This window comes from Zonotrichia albicollis, chromosome W (genome assembly GCF_047830755.1).
Source record: "Zonotrichia albicollis isolate bZonAlb1 chromosome W, bZonAlb1.hap1, whole genome shotgun sequence".
Classification (NCBI taxonomy): domain Eukaryota; kingdom Metazoa; phylum Chordata; class Aves; order Passeriformes; family Passerellidae; genus Zonotrichia; species Zonotrichia albicollis.
In genome coordinates, this window is record NC_133859.1 from 26,625,230 (window position 1) to 26,641,121 (window position 15,892).

The following is a 15,892-nucleotide window of genomic DNA, read 5'->3' on the forward strand; positions in this document are numbered from 1 at the left end:
CTCGGCAGATAGCGTCTCTCTTGACTCTGTGTCCCAGCAGCCTTTCCTGGGCTGATTGTTCCTCTCTCCCTGGATCTGTGTCCCTGCACCCATACCTGGGCTTTCTTTGCCTCTCTCGCATGCTCTGTGTCCCAGCACCCATTCCTGGGCTCAGTGTTCCACTGTCCCAGGCTCTGAGTGCAAGCACCTATTCCTGGGCGGATTGTGCCTCTGTCCCATGCTCTTTGTCTAAGCACGCATTCCGGGGCTGGCTGCCCCCCCTTCATGCTTTTTGTCCAGCATCCAATTCCTGGGCTGACTGTGCCTCTCTCCCTATCTCTGTTTCCCAGCACAGGTTCCTGGGCTCAGTGTTCCTCTCTCCCAGGCTCTGTTTCTGAGTACCCATTCCTGGGCTAACTGTGCCTCTCACCGTGGATCTGTGTCCCAGCACCCATTCCTGGGCTGACTCTGCCTCTTTTCCAGGATCTGTGTCCAAGCACCCACTCCTGGTTTGACTGTGCCTCTCTCCCAGGCTCTGTGTCCCAGCACCCATTCCTGGTCTGACTGTGCCTCTAAGCCAGGCTCTCTGTCCCAGCACCCATTCCGGGGCTGACTGTGCCTCTGTCCCTGGATCTGTGTCCCAGCTCCCATTCCTGGGCAGACTGTGCCTCTCTCCCATGCTCGGTGTCCCAGCACCCATTTCTGGGCTGACTGTGCCTTTCTCCCTGGATCTGTGTCCCACCTCCCATTCCTGGGCTGACTCGGCCTCTATGCCAGGCTCTGGGCCAAGCACCCATTCCCGGGCTGACTGCGCCCCCTTCAGGCTCTGTGTCCCAGTTCACATTTTTGGGCTCAGCGTTCCTCTCTCCCAGGCTCTGTGTCCCAGCACCCATTCCTAGGCTAACTGTGCCTCTCTCTCTGGCACTGTGTCCCAGCAGCCATTCCTGCTTTGACTGTGTCTCTGCCCGTCTCTGTTTCCCAGCACCCTTTCCTGGGCTGACTCTGCCTCTATGCCAGGCTCTTTATCCATGCACCCATTCCTTGGCTGACTGTGCCTCTCTCCCTGGCTCTGTTTCCCAGCACCCATTCCTGTTCTCAGTGTTCCTCTCTCCCAGGCTCTGTGTCCCAGCACCCATTCCTGGGCTGACTCGGCCCCTTTTCAGTCTTGTGTCCCAGCACCCATTACTCGGCAGATAGTGTCTCTCTTGGCTCTGTGTCCCAGCAGCCTTTCCTGGGCTGATTGTTCCTCTCTCCCTGGATCTGTGTCCCTGCACCCATACCTGGGCTTACTTTGCCTCTCTCGCATGCTCTGTGTCCCAGCACCCATTCCTGGGCTCAGTGTTTTACTGTCATCCCAGGCTCTGAGTCCAAGCACCTATTCCTGGGCGGATTGTGCCTCTCTCCCATGCTCTTTGTCTAAGCACGCATTCCAGGGCTGGCTGCCCCCCCTACATGATTTTTGTCCAGCATCCACTTCCTGGGCTGACTGTGCGTCTCTCCCTATCTCTGTTTCCCACCACAGGTTCCTGGGCTCAGTGTTCCCCTCTCCCAGGCTCTGTTTCCGAGTACCCATTCCTGGGCTAACTGTGCCTCTCACCGTGGATCTGTGTCCCAGCACCCATTCCTGGGCTGACTCTGCCTCTTTTCCAGGATCTGTGTCCAAGCACCCACTCCTGGTCTGACTGTGCCTCTCTCCCAGGCTCTGTGTACCAGCACCCATTCCTGGGCTGACTCTGCCTCTAAGCCAGGCTCTGTGTCCCAGCACCCATTCCTGGGCTGACTGTGCCTCTAAGCCAGGCTCTGTGTCCCCGCACCCATTCCTGGGCTGACTGTGCCTCTGTCCCTGGATCTGTGTCCCAGCTCCCATTCCTGGGCAGACTGTGCCTCTCTCCCATGCTCGGTGTCCCAGCACCCATTTCTGGGAAGACTGTGCCTTTCTCCCTGGATCTGTGTCCCACCTCCCATTCCTGGGCTGACTCGGCCTCTATGCCAGGCTCTGGGCCAAGCACCCATTCCCGGGCTGACTGCGCCCCCTTCAGGCTCTGTGTCCCAGGTCACATTTTTGGGCTCAGCGTTCCTCTCTCCCAGGCTCTGTGTCCCAGCACCCATTCCTGGGCTGACTGTGCCTCTCTCCCTGGCTCTGTGTCCCAGCGCCCATTCCTAGGCTAACTGTGCCTCTCTCTCTGGCACTGTGTCCCAGCAGCCATTCCTGCTTTGACTGTGTCTCTGCCCGGCTCTGTGTCCCAGCACCCTTTCCTGGGCTGACTCTGCCTCCATGCCAGGCTCTTTATCCAAGCATCCATTCCTTGGCTGACTGTGCCTCTCTCCCTGGCTCTGTTTCCCAGCACCCATTCCTGTTCTCAGTGTTCCTCTCTCCCAGGCTCTGTGATCCAGCAGCCATTCCTGGGCTGACTCGGCCCCTTTTCAGTCTTGTGTCCCAGCACCCATTACTCGGCAGATAGCGTCTCTCTTGGCTCTGTGTCCCAGCAGCCTTTCCTGGGCTGATTGTTCCTCTCTCCCTGGATCTGTGTCCCTGCACCCATACCTGGGCTTTCTTTGCCTCTCTCGCATGCTCCGTGTCCCAGCACCCATTCCTGGGCTCAGTGTTCCACTGTCCCAAGCTCTGAGTGCAAGCACCTATTCCTGGGCGGATTGTGCCTCTGTCCCATGCTCTTTGTCTAAGCACGCATTCTGGGGCTGGCTGCCCCCCCTTCATGCTTTTTGTCCAGCATCCAATTCCTGGGCTGACTGTGCCTCTCTCCCTATCTCTGTTTCCCAGCACAGGTTCCTGGGCTCAGTGTTCCTCTCTCCCAGGCTCTGTTTCTGAGTACCCATTCCTGGGCTAACTGTGCCTCTCACCGTGGATCTGTGTCCCAGCACCCATTCCTGGGCTGACTCTGCCTCTTTTCCAGGATCTGTGTCCAAGCACCCACTCCTGGTCTGACTGTGCCTCTCTCCCAGGCTCTGTGTCCCAGCACCCATTCCTGGGCTGACTCTGCCTCTAAGCCAGGCTCTGTGTCCCAGCACCCATTCCGGGGCTGACTGTGCCTCTGTCCCTGGATCTGTGTCCCAGCTCCCATTCCTGGGCAGACTGTGCCTCTCTCCCATGCTCGGTGTCCCAGCACCCATTTCTGGGCTGACTGTGCCTTTCTCCCTGGATCTGTGTCCCACCTCCCATTCCTGGGCTGACTCGGCCTCTATGCCAGGCTCTGGGCCAAGCACCCATTCCCGGGCTGACTGCGCCCCCTTCAGGCTCTGTGTCCCAGTTCACATTTTTGGGCTCAGCGTTCCTCTCTCCCAGGCTCTGTGTCCCAGCACCCATTCCTAGGCTGACTGTGCCTCTCTCTCTGGCACTGTGTCCCAGCAGCCATTCCTGCTTTGACTGTGTCTCTGCCCGGCTCTGTGTCCCAGCACCCTTTCCTGGGCTGACTCTGCCTCTATGCCAGGCTCTTTATCCAAGCACCCATTCCTTGGCTGACTGTGCCTCTCTCCCTGGCTCTGTTTCCCAGCACCCATTCCTGTTCTCAGTGTTCCTCTCTCCCAGGCTCTGTGTTCCAGCAGCCATTCCTGGGCTGACTGTTCCTCTCTTCCCGGATCTGTGTCCCAGCACCCATTCCTGGGCTGACTCGGCCCCTTTTCAGTCTTGTGTCCCAGCACCCATTACTGGGCAGATAGTGTCTCTCTTGGCTCTGTGTCCCAGCAGCCATTCCTGGGCTGATTGTTCCTCTCTCCCTGGATCTGTGTCCCTGCACCCATACCTGGGCTTACTTTGCCTCTCTCGCATGCTCTGTGTCCCAGCACCCATTCCTGGGCTCAGTGTTTTACTGTCATCCCAGGCTCTGAGTCCAAGCACCTATTCCTGGGCGGATTGTGCCTCTCTCCCATGCTCTTTGTCTAAGCACGCATTCCAGGGCTGGCTGCCCCCCCTACATGATTTTTGTCCAGCATCCACTTCCTGGGCTGACTGTGCGTCTCTCCCTATCTCTGTTTCCCACCACAGGTTCCTGGGCTCAGTGTTCCCCTCTCCCAGGCTCTGTTTCCGAGTACCCATTCCTGGGCTAACTGTGCCTCTCACCGTGGATCTGTGTCCCAGCACCCATTCCTGGGCTGACTCTGCCTCTTTTCCAGGATCTGTGTCCAAGCACCCACTCCTGGTCTGACTGTGCCTCTCTCCCAGGCTCTGTGTACCAGCACCCATTCCTGGGCTGACTCTGCCTCTAAGCCAGGCTCTGTGTCCCAGCACCCATTCCTGGGCTGACTGTGCCTCTAAGCCAGGCTCTGTGTCCCCGCACCCATTCCTGGGCTGACTGTGCCTTTCTCCCTGGATCTGTGTCCCAGCTCCCATTCCTTGGCAGACTGTGCCTCTCTCCCATGCTCGGTGTCCCAGCACCCATTTCTGGGAAGACTGTGCCTTTCTCCCTGGATCTGTGTCCCACCTCCCATTCCTGGGCTGACTCGGCCTCTATGCCAGGCTCTGGGCCAAGCACCCATTCCCGGGCTGACTGCGCCCCCTTCAGGCTCTGTGTCCCAGTTCACATTTTTGGGCTCAGCGTTCCTCTCTCCCAGGCTCTGTGTCCCAGCACCCATTCCTGGGCTGACTGTGCCTCTCTCCCTGGCTCTGTGTCCCAGCGCCCATTCCTAGGCTAACTGTGCCTCTCTCTCTGGCACTGTGTCCCAGCAGCCATTCCTGCTTTGACTGTGTCTCTGCCCGGCTCTGTGTCCCAGCACCCTTTCCTGGGCTGACTCTGCCTCCATGCCAGGCTCTTTATCCCAGCATCCATTCCTTGGCTGACTGTGCCTCTCTCCCTGGCTCTGTTTCCCAGCACCCATTCCTGTTCTCAGTGTTCCTCTCTCCCAGGCTCTGTGATCCAGCAGCCATTCCTGGGCTGACTCGGCCCCTTTTCAGTCTTGTGTCCCAGCACCCATTACTCGGCAGATAGCGTCTCTCTTGACTCTGTGTCCCAGCAGCCTTTCCTGGGCTGATTGTTCCTCTCTCCCTGGATCTGTGTCCCTGCACCCATACCTGGGCTTTCTTTGCCTCTCTCGCATGCTCTGTGTCCCAGCACCCATTCCTGGGCTCAGTGTTCCACTGTCCCAGGCTCTGAGTGCAAGCACCTATTCCTGGGCGGATTGTGCCTCTGTCCCATGCTCTTTGTCTAAGCACGCATTCCGGGGCTGGCTGCCCCCCCTTCATGCTTTTTCTCCAGCATCCAATTCCTGGGCTGACTGTGCCTCTCTCCCTATCTCTGTTTCCCAGCACAGGTTCCTGGGCTCAGTGTTCCTCTCTCCCAGGCTCTGTTTCTGAGTACCCATTCCTGGGCTAACTGTGCCTCTCACCGTGGATCTGTGTCCCAGCACCCATTCCTGGGCTGACTCTGCCTCTTTTCCAGGATCTGTGTCCAAGCACCCACTCCTGGTTTGACTGTGCCTCTCTCCCAGGCTCTGTGTCCCAGCACCCATTCCTGGGCTGACTCTGCCTCTAAGCCAGGCTCTCTGTCCCAGCACCCATTCCGGGGCTGACTGTGCCTCTGTCCCTGGATCTGTGTCCCAGCTCCCATTCCTGGGCAGACTGTGCCTCTCTCCCATGCTCGGTGTCCCAGCACCCATTTCTGGGCTGACTGTGCCTTTCTCCCTGGATCTGTGTCCCACCTCCCATTCCTGGGCTGACTCGGCCTCTATGCCAGGCTCTGGGCCAAGCACCCATTCCCGGGCTGACTGCGCCCCCTTCAGGCTCTGTGTCCCAGTTCACATTTTTGGGCTCAGCGTTCCTCTCTCCCAGGCTCTGTGTCCCAGCACCCATTCCTAGGCTAACTGTGCCTCTCTCTCTGGCACTGTGTCCCAGCAGCCATTCCTGCTTTGACTGTGTCTCTGCCCGGCTCTGTGTCCCAGCACCCTTTCCTGGGCTGAGTCGGCCTCTATGCCAGGCTCTTTATCCAAGCACCCATTCCTTGGCTGACTGTGCCTCTCTCCCTGGCTCTGTTTCCCAGCACCCATTCCTGTTCTCAGTGTTCCTCTCTCCCAGGCTCTGTGTTCCAGCAGCCATTCCTGGGCTGACTGTTCCTCTCTTCCCGGATCTGTGTCCCAGCACCCATTCCTGGGCTGACTCGGCCCCTTTTCAGTCTTGTGTCCCAGCACCCATTACTCGGCAGATAGTGTCTCTCTTGGCTCTGTGTCCCAGCAGCCATTCCTGGGCTGATTGTTCCTCTCTCCCTGGATCTGTGTCCCTGCACCCATACCTGGGCTTACTTTGCCTCTCTCGCATGCTCTGTGTCCCAGCACCCATTCCTGGGCTCAGTGTTTTACTGTCATCCCAGGCTCTGAGTCCAAGCACCTATTCCTGGGCGGATTGTGCCTCTCTCCCATGCTCTTTGTCTAAGCACGCATTCCAGGGCTGGCTGCCCCCCCTACATGATTTTTGTCCAGCATCCACTTCCTGGGCTGACTGTGCGTCTCTCCCTATCTCTGTTTCCCACCACAGGTTCCTGGGCTCAGTGTTCCCCTCTCCCAGGCTCTGTTTCCGAGTACCCATTCCTGGGCTAACTGTGCCTCTCACCGTGGATCTGTGTCCCAGCACCCATTCCTGGGCTGACTCTGCCTCTTTTCCAGGATCTGTGTCCAAGCACCCACTCCTGGTCTGACTGTGCCTCTCTCCCAGGCTCTGTGTACCAGCACCCATTCCTGGGCTGACTCTGCCTCTAAGCCAGGCTCTGTGTCCCAGCACCCATTCCTGGGCTGACTCTGCCTCGAAGCCAGGCTCTGTGTCCCCGCACCCATTCCTGGGCTGACTGTGCCTCTGTCCCTGGATCTGTGTCCCAGCTCCCATTCCTTGGCAGACTGTGCCTCTCTCCCATGCTCGGTGTCCCAGCACCCATTTCTGGGAAGACTGTGCCTTTCTCCCTGGATCTGTGTCCCACCTCCCATTCCTGGGCTGACTCGGCCTCTATGCCAGGCTCTGGGCCAAGCACCCTTTCCCGGGCTGACTGCGCCCCCTTCAGGCTCTGTGTCCCAGGTCACATTTTTGGGCTCAGCGTTCCTCTCTCCCAGGCTCTGTGTCCCAGCACCCATTCCTGGGCTGACTGTGCCTCTCTCCCTGGCTCTGTGTCCCAGCGCCCATTCCTAGGCTAACTGTGCCTCTCTCTCTGGCACTGTGTCCCAGCAGCCATTCCTGCTTTGACTGTGTCTCTGCCCGGCTCTGTGTCCCAGCACCCTTTCCTGGGCTGACTCTGCCTCCATGCCAGGCTCTTTATCCCAGCACCCATTCCTTGGCTGACTGTGCCTCTCTCCCTGGCTCTGTTTCCCAGCACCCATTCCTGTTCTCAGAGTTCCTCTCTCCCAGGCTCCGTGTTCCAGCAGCAATTCCTGGGCTGACTGTTCCTCTCTTCTTGGATCTGTGTCCCAGCACCCATTCCTGGGCTGACTCGGCCCCTTTTCAGTCTTGTCTCCCAGCACCCATTACTCGGCAGATAGTGTCTCTCTTGGCTCTGTGTCCCAGCAGCCATTCCTGGGCTGATTGTTCCTCTCTCCCTGGATCTGTGTCCCTGCACCCATACCTGGGCTTACTTTGCCTCTCTCCCATGCTCTTTGTCTAAGCACGCACTCCAGGGCTGGCTGCCCCCCCTTCATGCTTTTTGTCCAGCTTCCAATTCCTGGGCTGACTGTGCCTCTCTCCCTATCTCTGTTTCCCAGCACAGGTTCCTGGGCTCAGTGTTCCTCTCTCCCAGGCTCTGTTTCCGAGTACCCATTCCTGGGCTAACTGTGCCTCTCACCGTGGATCTGTGTCCCAGCACCCATTCCAGGGCTGACTCTGCCTCTAAGCCAGGCTCTGTTTCCTAGCACCCACTCCTGGTCTGACTGTGCCTCTAAGCCAGGCTCTGTGTCCCAGCACCCATTCCTGGGCCTACTGTGCCTCTGTCCCTGGATCTGTGTCCCAGCTCCCACTCCTGGTCTGACTGTGCCTCTCTCCCAGGCTCTGTGTCCCAGCACCCATTCCTGGGCTGACTCTGCCTCTAAGCCAGGCTCTGTGTCCCAGCACCAATTCCTGGGCTGACTGTGCCTCTAAGCCAGGCTCTGTGTCCCCGCACCCATTCCTGGGCTGACTGTGCCTTTCTCCCTGGATCTGTGTCCCACCTCCCATTCCTGGGCTGACTCGGCCTCTATGCCAGGCTCTGGGCCAAGCACCCATTCCCGGGCTGACTGCGCCCCCTTCAGGCTCTGTGTCCCAGTTCACATTTTTGGGCTCAGCGTTCCTCTCTCCCAGGCTCTGTGTCCCAGCACCCATTCCTGGGCTGACTGTGCCTCTCTCCCTGGCTCTGTGTCCCAGCGCCCATTCCTAGGCTAACTGTGCCTCTCTCTCTGGCACTGTGTCCCAGCAGCCATTCCTGCTTTGACTGTGTCTCTGCCCGGCTCTGTGTCCCAGCACCCTTTCCTGGGCTGAGTCGGCCTCTATGCCAGGCTCTTTATCCAAGCACCCATTCCTTGGCTGACTGTGCCTCTCTCCCTGGCTCTGTTTCCCAGCACCCATTCCTGTTCTCAGTGTTCCTCTCTCCCAGGCTCTGTGTTCCAGCAGCCATTCCTGGCCTGACTCGGCCCCTTTTCAGTCTTGTGTCCCAGCACCCATTACTTGGCAGATAGTGTCTCTCTTGGCTCTGTGTCCCAGCAGCATTTCCTGGGCTGATTGTTCCTCTCTCCCTGGATCTGTGTCCCTGCACCCATACCTGGGCTTACTTTGCCTCTCTCGCATGCTCTGTGTCCCAGCACCCATTCCTGGGCTCAGTGTTCCACTGTCCCAGGCTCTGAGTCCAAGCACCTATTCCTGGGCGGATTGTGCCTCTCTCCCATGCTCTTTGTCTAAGCACGCATTCCAGGGCTGGCTGCCCCCCCTTCATGCTTTTTGTCCAGCATCCAATTAATGGGCTGACTGTGCCTCTCTCCTTATCTCTGTTTCCCAGCACAGGTTCCTGGGCTCAGTGTTCCTCTCTCCCAGGCTCTGTTTCCGAGTACCCATTCCTGGGCTAACTGTGCCTCTCACCGTGGATCTGTGTCCCAGCACCCATTCCTGGGCTGACTCTGCCTCTTTTCCAGGATCTGTGTCCAAGCACCCACTCCTGGTCTGACTGTGCCTCTCTCCAAGGCTCTGTGTCCCAGCACCCATTCCTGGGCTGACTCTGCCTCTAAGCCAGGCTCTGTGTCCCAGCACCCATTCCTGGGCTGACTGTGCCTCTGTCCCTGGATCTGTGTCCCAGCTCCCATTCCTGGGCAGACTGTGCCTCTCTCCCATGCTCGGTGTCCCAGCACCCATTTCTGGGCTGACTGTGCCTTTCTCCCTGGATCTGTGTCCCACCTCCCATTCCTGGGCTGACTCGGCCTCTATGCCAGGCTCTGGGCCAAGCACCCATTCCCGGGCTGACTGCGCCCCCTTCAGGCTCTGTGTCCCAGTTCACATTTTTGGGCTCAGCGTTCCTCTCTCCCAGGCTCTGTGTCCCAGCACCCATTCCTAGGCTAACTGTGCCTCTCTCTCTGGCACTGTGTCCCAGCAGCCATTCCTGCTTTGACTGTGTCTCTGCCCGGCTCTGTGTCCCAGCACCCTTTCCTGGGCTGAGTCTGCCTCTATGCCAGGCTCTTTATCCAAGCACCCATTCCTTGGCTGACTGTGCCTCTCTCCCTGGCTCTGTTTCCCAGCTCCCATTCCTGTTCTCAGTGTTCCTCTCTCCCAGGCTCTGTGTTCCAGCAGCCATTCGTGGGCTGACTGTTCCTCTCTTCCCGGATCTGTATCCCAGCACCCATTCCTGGGCTGACTGTGCCTCTGTCCCTGGATCTGTGTCCCAGCAGCCATTCCTGGGCTGATTGTTCCTCTCTCCCTGGATCTGTGTCCCTGCACATATACCTGGGCTCAGTGTTCCACTGTCGTCCCAGGCTCTGAGTCCAAGCACCTATTCCTGGGCGGATTGTGCCTCTCTCCCATGCTCTTTGTCTAAGCATGCATTCCAGGGCTGGCTGCCCCCCCCTTCATGCTTTTTGTCCAGCATCCAATTCCTGGGCTGACTGTGCCTCTCTCCCTATCTCTGTTTCCCAGCACAGGTTCCTGGGCTCAGTGTTCCTCTCTCCCAGGCTCAGTTTCCGAGTACCCGTTCCTGGGCTAACTGTGCCTCTCACCGTGGATCTGTGTCCCAGCACCCATTCCTGGGCTGACTCTGCCTCTTTTCCAGGATCTGTGTCCAAGCACCCACTCCTGGTCTGACTGTGCCTCTCTCCCAGGCTCTGTGTCCCAGCACCCATTCCTGGGCCGACTGTGCCTCTGTCCCTGGATCTGTGTCCCAGCTCCCATTCCTGGGCAGACTGTGCCTCTCTCCCATGCTCGGTGTCCCAGCACCCATTTCTGGGAAGACTGTGCCTTTCTCCCTGGATCTGTGTCCCACCTCCCATTCCTGGGCTGACTGTGCCTCTAAGCCAGGCTCTGTGTCCCCGCACCCATTCCTGGGCTGACTGTGCCTCTGTCCCTGGATCTGTGTCCCAGCTCCCATTCCTTGGCAGACTGTGCCTCTCTCCCATGCTCGGTGTCCCAGCACCCATTTCTGGGAAGACTGTGCCTTTCTCCCTGGATCTGTGTCCCACCTCCCATTCCTGGGCTGACTCGGCCTCTATGCCAGGCTCTGGGCCAAGCACCCATTCCCGGGCTGACTGCGCCCCCTTCAGGCTCTGTGTCCCAGTTCACATTTTTGGGCTCAGCGTTCCTCTCTCCCAGGCTCTGTGTCCCAGCACCCATTCCTGGGCTGACTGTGCCTCTCTCCCTGGCTCTGTGTCCCAGCGCCCATTCCTAGGCTAACTGTGCCTCTCTCTCTGGCACTGTGTCCCAGCAGCCATTCCTGCTTTGACTGTGTCTCTGCCCGGCTCTGTGTCCCAGCACCCTTTCCTGGGCTCAGTGTTCCACTGTCCCAGGCTCTGAGTGCAAGCACCTATTCCTGGGCGGATTTTGCCTCTGTCCCATGCTCTTTGTCTAAGCACGCATTCCGGGGCTGGCTGCCCCCCCTTCATGCTTTTTGTCCAGCATCCAATTCCTGGGCTGACTGTGCCTCTCTCCCTATCTCTGTTTCCCAGCACAGGTTCCTGGGCTCAGTGTTCCTCTCTCCCAGGCTCTGTTTCTGAGTACCCATTCCTGGGCTAACTGTGCCTCTCACCGTGGATCTGTGTCCCAGCACCCATTCCTGGGCTGACTCTGCCTCTTTTCCAGGATCTGTGTCCAAGCACCCACTCCTGGTTTGACTGTGCCTCTCTCCCAGGCTCTGTGTCCCAGCACCCATTCCTGGTCTGACTGTGCCTCTAAGCCAGGCTCTGTGTCCCAGCACCCATTCCGGGGCTGACTGTGCCTCTGTCCCTGGATCTGTGTCCCAGCTCCCATTCCTGGGCAGACTGTGCCTCTCTCCCATGCTCGGTGTCCCAGCACCCATTTCTGGGCTGACTGTGCCTTTCTCCCTGGATCTGTGTCCCACCTCCCATTCCTGGGCTGACTCGGCCTCTATGCCAGGCTCTGGGCCAAGCACCCATTCCCGGGCTGACTGCGCCCCCTTCAGGCTCTGTGTCCCAGTTCACATTTTTGGGCTCAGCGTTCCTCTCTCCCAGGCTCTGTGTCCCAGCACCCATTCCTAGGCTAACTGTGCCTCTCTCTCTGGCACTGTGTCCCAGCAGCCATTCCTGCTTTGACTGTGTCTCTGCCCGGCTCTGTGTCCCAGCACCCTTTCCTGGGCTGACTCTGCCTCCATGCCAGGCTCTTTATCCAAGCATCCATTCCTTGGCTGACTGTGCCTCTCTCCCTGGCTCTGTTTCCCAGCACCCATTCCTGTTCTCAGTGTTCCTCTCTCCCAGGCTCTGTGATCCAGCAGCCATTCCTGGGCTGACTCGGCCCCTTTTCAGTCTTGTGTCCCAGCACCCATTACTCGGCAGATAGCGTCTCTCTTGGCTCTGTGTCCCAGCAGCCTTTCCTGGGCTGATTGTTCCTCTCTCCCTGGATCTGTGTCCCTGCACCCATACCTGGGCTTACTTTGCCTCTCTCGCATGCTCTGTGTCCCAGCACCCATTCCTGGGCTCAGTGTTTTACTGTCATCCCAGGCTCTGAGTCCAAGCACCTATTCCTGGGCGGATTGTGCCTCTCTCCCATGCTCTTTGTCTAAGCACGCATTCCAGGGCTGGCTGCCCCCCCTACATGATTTTTGTCCAGCATCCACTTCCTGGGCTGACTGTGCGTCTCTCCCTATCTCTGTTTCCCACCACAGGTTCCTGGGCTCAGTGTTCCCCTCTCCCAGGCTCTGTTTCCGAGTACCCATTCCTGGGCTAACTGTGCCTCTCACCGTGGATCTGTGTCCCAGCACCCATTCCTGGGCTGACTCTGCCTCTTTTCCAGGATCTGTGTCCAAGCACCCACTCCTGGTCTGACTGTGCCTCTCTCCCAGGCTCTGTGTACCAGCACCCATTCCTGGGCTGACTCTGCCTCTAAGCCAGGCTCTGTGTCCCAGCACCCATTCCTGGGCTGACTGTGCCTCTAAGCCAGGCTCTGTGTCCCCGCACCCATTCCTGGGCTGACTGTGCCTTTCTCCCTGGATCTGTGTCCCAGCTCCCATTCCTTGGCAGACTGTGCCTCTCTCCCATGCTCGGTGTCCCAGCACCCATTTCTGGGAAGACTGTGCCTTTCTCCCTGGATCTGTGTCCCACCTCCCATTCCTGGGCTGACTCGGCCTCTATGCCAGGCTCTGGGCCAAGCACCCATTCCCGGGCTGACTGCGCCCCCTTCAGGCTCTGTGTCCCAGTTCACATTTTTGGGCTCAGCGTTCCTCTCTCCCAGGCTCTGTGTCCCAGCACCCATTCCTGGGCTGACTGTGCCTCTCTCCCTGGCTCTGTGTCCCAGCGCCCATTCCTAGGTGTCATGGTTTGACCAGGAAGAAGTTGGGAATTTTGGGAAGCTGTGGTCAAACCAATGAAGGTTTTGGGTTTGAGACTGGCGTCCGGTGTGGCCAGTGGGGTTTGGACACACCTCCGAGAATACACAGGGGTTAAAAGCAGGGCACTGCCCTGGCATTTCCTCTTTTTGGACATCGCGGCCGAGGAGTTCAGACCTCTCTCCCTCGCCCGGCCCGCTGCTGCTGGGCGGGGGAGGGGCCAGCCATGCGGTGAGGCCTGGGCCTGGACAGTGATGGGCTTGAGGGGGCTTCGGGGGGGGGCTCCAAGGATGGAAGGGTGGGGGAGCCCCAAGAGACATCGGGCAGCCAGCTCCCCTTCCCCCCCCCCCCCCCCCAGGAGAGCAGCCAGCTCCCCTTCCCCCCCCCCCCCCCCCGGAGAGAGAGAGCCGGCGGCACCGAATGTGATGGCAGCCAGCCAGGAGGAGAAGGGGGGAGAGAGAGAGAGAGCCCGGCCGGCCGCAGCAGCAGCACGTGTGGGAGTATCATCTCCTCCCAGGACAGACAGAGACTGAAAACTTTTAACCCTTTCCTGCATGATTGGGGCCTTGCGAAAATGCTAATCCTCCTCGAAGCTGAATAAGAAGGGAGATGAGAGATGATATGAGATAAGGACCTTGGCCCGGAGTTTGTGGAGATGATTGGATGGGGAGAGATGATTTGGAGTGGCCTTTGGGCTGGACGTTTTCTTGTAGCCATGGACTCAGTTGTTCCTGTGACACAGACTGCATTTAGGGGGAGGCAGTGCCTCAAAACCAGGAGGGTTCATTTGTGAGGACCCCCCGGCCCCAGGGGGTTGGAAATATATGGGGGGGACAGTTGTCCCAAAAGCAGAGACTGTGCCTTTTTGGAGTGAGACAAGGCATCCTTGAAAGACCACCCTAAAAGCAGCTCTGGCCATGTCTCAGTGGTGAGAGCACTGAGCATGGAAGGAACATGTCACAAGCGGCAAATGGACTTTCCGGGCGGTGCCAAAGTGACAAAGAAGCATCCGGGATTTCACTGTTTCCAGGAAAAGCCTATGGAACAAGAAGGACTCCTTTTCCTCTCCATGAACTGCAGTTTGAGTATACTAACGTGTGGGGCCAAGGCTGAGCAGTTGGTATTTTTGAGAGAATGTATTGGATTGGGAAAGTTAGGGAGTGGGGAGGAGGAAAAGTGGTTTTTGTAAGGTTTTCAATTTTTTTTTCTCTTTTCCTTATAGTCTTTCCTATTTTTTCCCTGTAGTTTTAGGTAATAAAGTGTTATTTATGTTTAAGTTGGAGCCTGTTTTGCTTATTCCTGGTCACATCTCACAGCAGACACCAGGGTGAGGCATTTTCAAGGGGGCACTGGCTCTGTGCCAGGCTCAAACCATGACACTAGGCTAACTGTGCCTCTCTCTCTGGCACTGTGTCCCAGCAGCCATTCCTGCTTTGACTGTGTCTCTGCCCGGCTCTGTGTCCCAGCACCCTTTCCTGGGCTGACTCTGCCTCCATGCCAGGCTCTTTATCCCAGCATCCATTCCTTGGCTGACTGTGCCTCTCTCCCTGGCTCTGTTTCCCAGCACCCATTCCTGTTCTCAGTGTTCCTCTCTCCCAGGCTCTGTGATCCAGCAGCCATTCCTGGGCTGACTCGGCCCCTTTTCAGTCTTGTGTCCCAGCACCCATTACTCGGCAGATAGCGTCTCTCTTGACTCTGTGTCCCAGCAGCCTTTCCTGGGCTGATTGTTCCTCTCTCCCTGGATCTGTGTCCCTGCACCCATACCTGGGCTTTCTTTGCCTCTCTCGCATGCTCTGTGTCCCAGCACCCATTCCTGGGCTCAGTGTTCCACTGTCCCAGGCTCTGAGTGCAAGCACCTATTCCTGGGCGGATTGTGCCTCTGTCCCATGCTCTTTGTCTAAGCACGCATTCCGGGGCTGGCTGCCCCCCCTTCATGCTTTTTCTCCAGCATCCAATTCCTGGGCTGACTGTGCCTCTCTCCCTATCTCTGTTTCCCAGCACAGGTTCCTGGGCTCAGTGTTCCTCTCTCCCAGGCTCTGTTTCTGAGTACCCATTCCTGGGCTAACTGTGCCTCTCACCGTGGATCTGTGTCCCAGCACCCATTCCTGGGCTGACTCTGCCTCTTTTCCAGAATCTGTGTCCAAGCACCCACTCCTGGTTTGACTGAGCCTCTCTCCCAGGCTCTGTGTCCCAGCACCCATTCCTGGGCTGACTCTGCCTCTAAGTCAGGCTCTCTGTCCCAGCACCCATTCCGGGGCTGACTGTGCCTCTGTCCCTGGATCTGTGTCCCAGCTCCCATTCCTGGGCAGACTGTGCCTCTCTCCCATGCTCGGTGTCCCAGCTCCCATTTCTGGGCTGACTGTGCCTTTCTCCCTGGATCTGTGTCCCACCTCCCATTCCTGGGCTGACTCGGCCTCTATGCCAGGCTCTGGGCCAAGCACCCATTCCCGGGCTGACTGCGCCCCCTTCAGGCTCTGTGTCCCAGTTCACATTTTTGGGCTCAGCGTTCCTCTCTCCCAGGCTCTGTGTCCCAGCACCCATTCCTAGGCTAACTGTGCCTCTCTCTCTGGCACTGTGTCCCAGCAGCCATTCCTGCTTTGACTGTGTCTCTGCCCGGCTCTGTGTCCCAGCACCCTTTCCTGGGCTGACTCTGCCTCTATGCCAGGCTCTTTATCCAAGCACCCATTCCTTGGCTGACTGTGCCTCTCTCCCTGGCTCTGTTTCCCAGCACCCATTCCTGTTCTCAGTGTTCCTCTCTCCCAGGCTCTGTGTTCCAGCAGCCATTCCTGGGCTGACTGTTCCTCTCTTCCCGGATCTGTGTCCCAGCACCCATTCCTGGGCTGACTCGGCCCCTTTTCAGTCTTGTGTCCCAGCACCCATTACTCGGCAGATAGTGTCTCTCTTGGCTCTGTGTCCCAGCAGCCATTCCTGGGCTGATTGTTCCTCTCTCCCTGGATCTGTGTCCCTGCACCCATACCTGGGCTTAC